This window comes from Benincasa hispida, chromosome 7, assembly GCF_009727055.1.
Source record: "Benincasa hispida cultivar B227 chromosome 7, ASM972705v1, whole genome shotgun sequence".
Lineage (NCBI taxonomy): Eukaryota > Viridiplantae > Streptophyta > Magnoliopsida > Cucurbitales > Cucurbitaceae > Benincasa > Benincasa hispida.
Genome location: NC_052355.1, coordinates 14,994,956 through 15,003,237, shown reverse-complemented (window position 1 = coordinate 15,003,237; position 8,282 = coordinate 14,994,956).

The window sequence follows — 8,282 nt, the reverse complement described above, 5'->3', positions numbered from 1 at the left end:
TGATAGTTAACGGATGGTGGATCTCGTGGCTAAAGAGTTTAGTCAGCTATTCACGGACCGTTAGAGCTTCAAGCCACAGGTCCATTAGGTCCCTTAGGTAGCTTGGATAAAATCGAAGACCAGTATTTGGGTTAATTTGAAATGTTCAAATTGACAAGAGGAAGCTCGATTATATATGATATAATTGGACTGGTTTAATTATATATGATATTATTGGCTAAATGTATGAGATACATTATTTTGGAGGAAATTAGATATATAATTATATACAAGTAGAGGAGAAAATACTATAGTAGATATGTGATATCAAACTATAGGATAAAAATATAATATGATTATATTTATTAATAATTTTATTTGATTAATTTATTGATAATTAATCCAAAAATCACGTTTGGACGTGGGTTAGTGGGATCCGTCAGTTATTGTAACCGATGAATTAAAATGAAAAATGTTTTCATTTTGAATTACCCGTCGTTCAATCGCCCGAAGAGAAAAAAAGAGCGCACGTTGGAGAATTGTAAACGATCGCTTACGTAAAATGAGAGCCTATACGATAGTCCTCTCCGCCTAAACGATCCTCTACCTCGCGCCTAAACGATTGCATACTGTCGCCTACACGATCGCAATAGCTTCTCTAAATGATCGTATAGTTGTGCCGATTTTGTCTAAACGATCGTATTATTTTTCCTAAACGATTCGTTCAGTAAATCCTACACGATCATGTATCTTCTCCTAAACGATAAGCAGTCTACTATGCGATAACATCTTTTTCCCTCTCACTTGCTTATCACCTACAAGATTTGTGTTTCCTCCTTCCTCTACCAAATTCACCAAGACCACCCTTTGGGTTTTTTCACTCCGAGAATACCCGGGACTCTTTAGTGGTGGTGTCGTCCCCACGGCGTTCGTGTTCGTGCGTTGTTCGTGATGTCGTTGTCGACGCTGCTATTGGGTGTTGGTAGATCGCGTGGAGGTTTCTGCTGCATTGGAGTTCCGAAGTGTTGAAGACTATCTTCAACTGGTATGGAGTTAATTCTCTCCCGTGTTATTTTTGTTGTTCATAACATGCCGTTAATTAAGATTTGTTTGCATAACTGTATGTTGAATGTATATTATTGTATTTCGATCACTGTGAGATTGGAGCGATTCGAACACGCTCATGGAACTCTTTGGTAAGAGATCCTTCAATTGGTATCAGAGCCAGGTTTTGATACTCCAATTTCATCTGTTGCAACGAAATGAGATTTACATTCATGGTGGGTGCATTTCTACACTGATTTAATGGTTAAATTTTTCTGTGGATGTGCGAATTAATGGATGTTTTCGGGATGATTAGCCTTGGTTTGATTTAGATCCTTTACATTTGCGATTGTTTGTAAAGGCCCCTGCGTTTTTGGGCATAATAATCGTTATCGAGTCTGTATTCAAAGTTTGTTTGAAGTTGAGTCATTCGAAGAAGAAGATCTGTGCAAGCGTTGCATAAGAGTGGTACGCGATCTGGGCAAGCATTGCAGTTCTTCGTAGAAGGAGGCGATCTAGGGTTGATCGCATCGTGCAGAAGATGTTCTATGTGATCGCTGTTGATCGCATCATAAAGCTGAAGGAGTAATGCATCGGTTAAACGATAGGGTATGCGATCAAGAGTTGATCGTATCAATTTGACGATCGGGTACGCGATCGTTGAGTATCACTTTGTGTAGATGATGAGATGCTCGCATATCGCTAAATGCGTGTACGCTAGACGATCGTTTAGCATCGCAAGGTAAATCGTTTACCTGGTTGCACACATCGTGTAGACGATGAAATGCTCACGTATCGTTTATATAGGATACCCCCGCTCACATGTCTCCATATGAATGATATGGATCATTTCGTTTGTAACTCTTAAAATTCTTGTAACACTTACAAAGTAGGCCATATCCATAGTGCCACCAGAATAAGGCACCCAACCTTATCCATATACTGCAAACCTTTTAGGTTATTACTTGATCACGATCCACTTGTATGTCTACCACATACTGTTCAAGCTACATTAAATAACCTTGGATCTTAGTTTATTGGATTGAGTTAGTGCAATCTAAATGTTGAATAAAATATTTATTATTTTATTAAATAAATAATTTGTATTTACAAATAACAGACTTTGGGATCTACGAGATTTAGGACACTAAATCCAACAATTTCCCACTTATTCTAAAGCGAGTGTAGTGTACAGAAAAAAATACAATATAAAATAATGAACAAACAGTTTATAGTTCAACTATAAACTAACCCATCTCGGGTCTCCTCATTTTTCAAGACCCGAAATCAGCTACTAAAAGAGCAATTGATCTACTTTCCCTAAAGACAAGAATGAGAAAATTTCATCTTGTGTAGCTATGCTCCCAGCTTTCTACTCTGATGAATCCCCAAAATGGTAAGCTTATTGAGTCGGCAAAACTGGTCACTCTCACTCATAAAAATCAAAGGATTACCTTCATAAACAAGAGTTCACAACTCACTTAGGATTAAGGTCAAGTCACCTATGGTCATCCTGATGAAATGTTATTATCTTCAAGTAACGAAGTTATAAAGAGAAACCAATCATTTTGCGGTCCAATCTTATACAAACTCTTTATACATGATACCCCCCCACTCACATGTCTCCACGTAAATGATTGGATCATATCGCTTGTAACTCTTAGAACTCTTGTAACACTTACAAAGTTGGTTTTTTTTGCAGTGTCACTAGGATAAGGCACCCAACCTCATCCATATATTGCAAACCTTTTAGGTTATTACTTGATCATGATCCACTTGTATGTCTACCACATATTGTTCAAGCTACATTAAATAACCTTGGATCTTAGTTTATTGGATTGAGTTAGTGCAATCTAAATGTCGAATAAAATGCTTCTTATTTTATTAAATAAATCATTTATATTTACGAATAAAAAACTATGAGATCCACAAGATTTAAGACACTAAATCGAACAATCTCCTACTCGTTCTAAAGCGAGTGGGGTGTACAATATAAAATACAATATAAAGTAATGAACAAACAGTTTATAGTCCAACTATAAACAAACCTCTCTCGGGCCAATGGGAGGGTGAGGCTTCATTGTTTAAGACCTGGAATCAACTTTTAAGGTAGCAATTCATCTACTTTCCCTAAAGATGAGAAGGAGGAATTCCATTTTGTGTAGCTGTGTTCCCAACTCTGTACTCAGACAAATCCCCAAAATAGTAGGCTTATTAAGTTGGCGAAACTGGCCACTCTTACCCATAAAAATCAAAGGATTACCTTCAGAGGCAGGAGTTCACAACTCACGTAGGATTAAGGTCAAGTCACCTACGTCATCTTGGTGAAACGTTAATCTCTTTAAGTAATGACGTTATAAAGAGAAACCAATCATTTTGCGGTCCGATCTTATACAAACTCTTTTATACAAGATACTCCCACTCACATGTCTTCACATGAATGATATGGATCATATCGTTTGTAACTCTTACAACTATTGTAACATTTACAAAGTGGATTGTTTCTGCAGTGTCACCAAGATAAAGGCATCCAACCTTATCTATATTTTGCATACCTTTTAAGTTATTACTTGATCTCGATCCACTTGTATGTCTACCACATACTGTTGAAGCTACATTAAATAACCTTGTATCATAGTTTATTAGATTTAGTTAGTGCAATCTAAATGTCTAATATAATACTTCTTATTTTATTAAATAAATAATTTATTTTTACAAATAACAAACTATGAGATCCATGAGATTTAGGACACTAAATCCAATAATCTTCCACTTGTCCTAAAACGAATAGGGTGTATAGTACAAAATACAATATAAAGTAAAGTACACAATATAAAAAAAAAAAAAAAAAAAAAAAAAAAAAACTAGAGTATATTCTATACCCCATAATGCTACCACTTGCCCTAGACAAGATCACGCATATCATGTAGACCCAGACTCTTCAATGTGACCCTCAAATACTTTAGCTTGTGAGAGCAATGAATCAGCAACATTGTGCTCTAAAGTGATCTTTGTGACAATCACATCTCCATGTTGCACAATCTCCCTAATGAGACGATACTTGCACTCGATACGCTTTCGTCTTTTGTGACTCCAAGGCTCCTTGAAGTTTGCCACAACACCACTATTATCACAATAAAGGGTGATGGACATTGATATATTCAAAACAACTTCCGAGTCTGTCAAAAACTTCTTGAGCCAGACAATTTCTTTAGTGGCTTCACAAACAGCTACACACTTTGCCTCCATGGTCACATCAGCAATATAGCCTTACTTGATGCTACGCCATACTATAGCTCCTCCGTTGAAAGTGAACACTGATATGAAGTAGATTTCTTAGAACCCTTAACAATCTGAAAATCAGAGTCAATGTATCCTATAAACGGGCACATAATTCACTCAACTCACACTTCGTGCATTCACTTTACTCCGCATCATTTTATTTTTTGCAATTTACGTTTATTTAGCATCACCAATCACAACCCCCCCCCCCCCCCATTACTTACTATAAAGTTTGAGGTTCAGAAATCTTAACAGCTCTTTGTCGACCGACTGTATACTTTCATTTGCTATACTTAGTGGAGTAAGGCACGAAACATTATTGGCTAAAATCGTAGCATCTTACGATGCCCTATCAACCCCAACCATGATTATGCTAGGATGAACATTTAATTTACAATGGCCTAATTAAAAATCAGTATGTTTTTCCCTAGGTCAATAGGACAATACTTTTCGTTATAGACAACAATTGCAAGCCTATCTAACCTATTCTATCTTAAAGATTGACCAACAATTTCATATCACATATTGTAAGTTAATCATAAGCATTCAATCACAAATCCTAAAGTGGTATGTCAGACAATTAATAGAAAATGCAAAGTAAATAGAGAGAAACCCATAGCCAAGATATAAAATTTACATTCAAACAAAACTCCTAAAATTACATAGAGTTCATCCCAAGATCCTCTAAACTTGAAACCAATAAACCTTACCTTCCCATGGAGATTAAGAAGACAACATCTGGCATTGTCTTTATCAATTATATGAGGAAAAAGGAAGAAACATACAAGTGGAAGAGAGTAAATAGAGAGAACATGGCTAAGAGCCGAATGAGAGGATAAAATCTACCTTAAAATGAAGATTTCGTTTATAAGTCACGGCAGCGCCACACGGGAAAGCGCCACAGCGCTAGGCCATAAAAGGCCTCATTGTCGAAGTACAACATTACACTCCCCAGGAGACAGCGGTGCTGTGTGAGTGCGCACACGTTCTTATTCTCAAGAGCATTGAGGCACTATGCGCTTTGCGCAGCTACTACCTTGCAGCGCCATGCATGGGTGCCGTAATGTTGCACGACCCTTTGGCTTATAGTCCGATTTGCCCGCCTTGCTCTACTTAGCTCTATTTTGCTTGCTAAATGCTCTGCTTAAGTCCGAAGCAGTTCATAATGCCCCAGAATGCATGAATTATTAGAGATCTTACAAATACAATCATATAGGAACTTTAAACAACATAAAACAACTAGATAAAGACACTAAGATAACACATTTTGAGTGTTATAAATCCTTTAGGGGGTTTTTAGGGTAATTAGTGGATTAGTGAGCTTTAAGGAGTTATGAAACTAGAGAGTTGTAAACTCTTGGGGCCCATAGTGTAAGGAGTTGATAAGGTATAAATTTGATGTGTTTTAGTAGTAGGACCCACAAACCCCTTGAGCCAAAATAAGGAGTGGACTTCACAACTTCTACTTTCCAACTAATTGGACCAAATACGCCCTTCAGAGCTCCAATGAGGTATGTATATGTCATGGAAACGATAGTATAGATAAGATTATTTCTGAGCATGAGTTTGTAATGATTATTTGATGTGACGGATGACCCTCCATATTATATTAGTTACTTACCCATTATGTAGGATTGTTATGATTATGTGATTCCAATATGTGAAGGTAATAATGATAGACCGAAACCACATTGAGATCTGACATGAAGCAAGTGAAGGAACATTTGAAGGTCCTTGAGCGGAAGCGTGGAGATTGATCCAAAATTTGTTTTCACAAAATCAAAATTACAGAGTACAAATGTTATGCATAATCATAAATTTACAACATGCAAACAAAAAGGAAATGAGAGAATTAGGATGAGAGAACTAACCCTTGAAGAACCATCTTCTTCGTATATCCTCTTCTCCAAAAATCACAAACTCGAAACCCCACAATGGACACCACCACTTGATTACCTCTGTATTCTCTGGGATGAAAATCCAGAAGTGTGTGGGCTCTGGCTTTTTGGTAAGGAAGAGAATTAAGAGAACTGGGAGATTTTTTGGGAAATGAAAGATAAAACAAATTACAAAACCTTTTCTGTGAAAACCCTTAAAGAGGAAGAAGATCATAAAAACCCAATTCAACCCCTCTGGATTCCCACTAATGTAGTAAAGAGAAAAAAAGGGGACTCCCTCCCTAAAATTATTTTTAAAAAATAAAAATAATGTTAGTAAAAACTTTAATATATATTTATATGATAACTACTTTATCATATAGTATATATTAAACTATATGTTATATCAAATATAACATATAACTATAGTTTAATATTGTATCCAATACTATATAATCTATAGTTTAATTCTCTCAACCAAGATATTTAATATAAATCTCATTTATATAAAAATTTAATTATATGAATCTAATTCACATAATTAATATTTGAATCATATTCAAATATTTATTTCTTCTCAAATAAACTTTCTATTATAGTGTATCAAATACATTATAGTAATTATATTATATATAATTAAATTAAATTAAATTAATTATATCACATATAATTAAATTAAATTAATTATATCACATATAATTAATTCTCTCAATTAATTTGAACAATTCAAATTAATCCAAAATTGATTTTCATAAATCCCCGTTGAGTTACAGAGGGGACCTCATGGTCCTGTAACTTGAAGCTCTAACGGTACTTGAATAATTAATTAAACTCTTTAATTAATTTACTCGACATCCATCAACTGTCGGGCACCCTACTAAAGGACAGCTACACTCTTCGCACCATAGATATTTTTTTGTGTCAATTGGATATAATCAATTAACAGTGCGATAACCCTTCACAAATTGCTCGTAAGTACTAGGCCAAAATTACCGTTTTGCCCCTGTAATTACATGTAAGTACCACTAATCCCTCTAATGAACAAATCATAGTCCAACTATGATTAAACTCCTCTCGGGCCAGGAGAAGGTGTGGCACCACATTGTTCAAGCCCCAGAATTAAACCTTGAGCAATTTATCTACTTACCCCTACTTCAGGGAAGGAGTGAATTTCGCCTTGTATAGTTGTGTTCCCAAGTCCTCAATTAGACGATCTCCAAAATGGTAGGCTTGTTGAGTTGGCGATCTGACCACCCTCACCCATACAAATCAAAGAGCCACCTTCATAGGCAGGAGTTCACAACTCACTCAGGATTTAGGTCATGTCATCTATGGTCATCTTGGTAAAATGTAAGTCTCTATTATGAACGACATTATATAATGAGACTAATCATTTTGTAGTCCAGTCTTATACAAACTTCTTTGTATAGAATATCCTCGCTCACATGTCTCCACATGAATGACCAAGATCGGATCATTTGTAGCACTTACAACAATTATAACATCTATAAAGTGGGTCATACTCGTAGTGTGACCAAGATAATGTATCCAACCTTATACATCTACTACAAACCATTTAGCTTATCACTTAAACTTGATCTACCTGTATATCTTTACATTCTTGTTTAAGCTACAGAAGATAACCTTGGATATTAGTTTATTGGTTTGTGGGTTTAATGCTACAAAATGTTAAATAAAATATCTCATATTTTATTAAATAAATAAAATATTTGTACAATACAATTACAAACTACAGGTCCCTACGAAATTTAGGGCACCAACCTCAACAGCAAGAGCCTTGTCTAGCTTAAAAACATTAAACTCAGCGTTCCTTGAGAGGCAACCCACAATTGAGGGGGAGTGTTAGATGATATATAATTAAATCTACCTTTACTCATGAGCTTAATGTTGGAGTTAATGTCCTAAACCAAGTCTATCTTGTAGTTTGTAAAGACAAATTACATATCTAATAAAATGAGAGGTATTTTATTAATGTTTAGACTGCATTAAATCAATCCAATGAACTAAGATCCAAGGTTATTTTATGAAACTTAAACACGTATGTGGAGACATACAGGTGGATCACGTTTAAGTGATAAC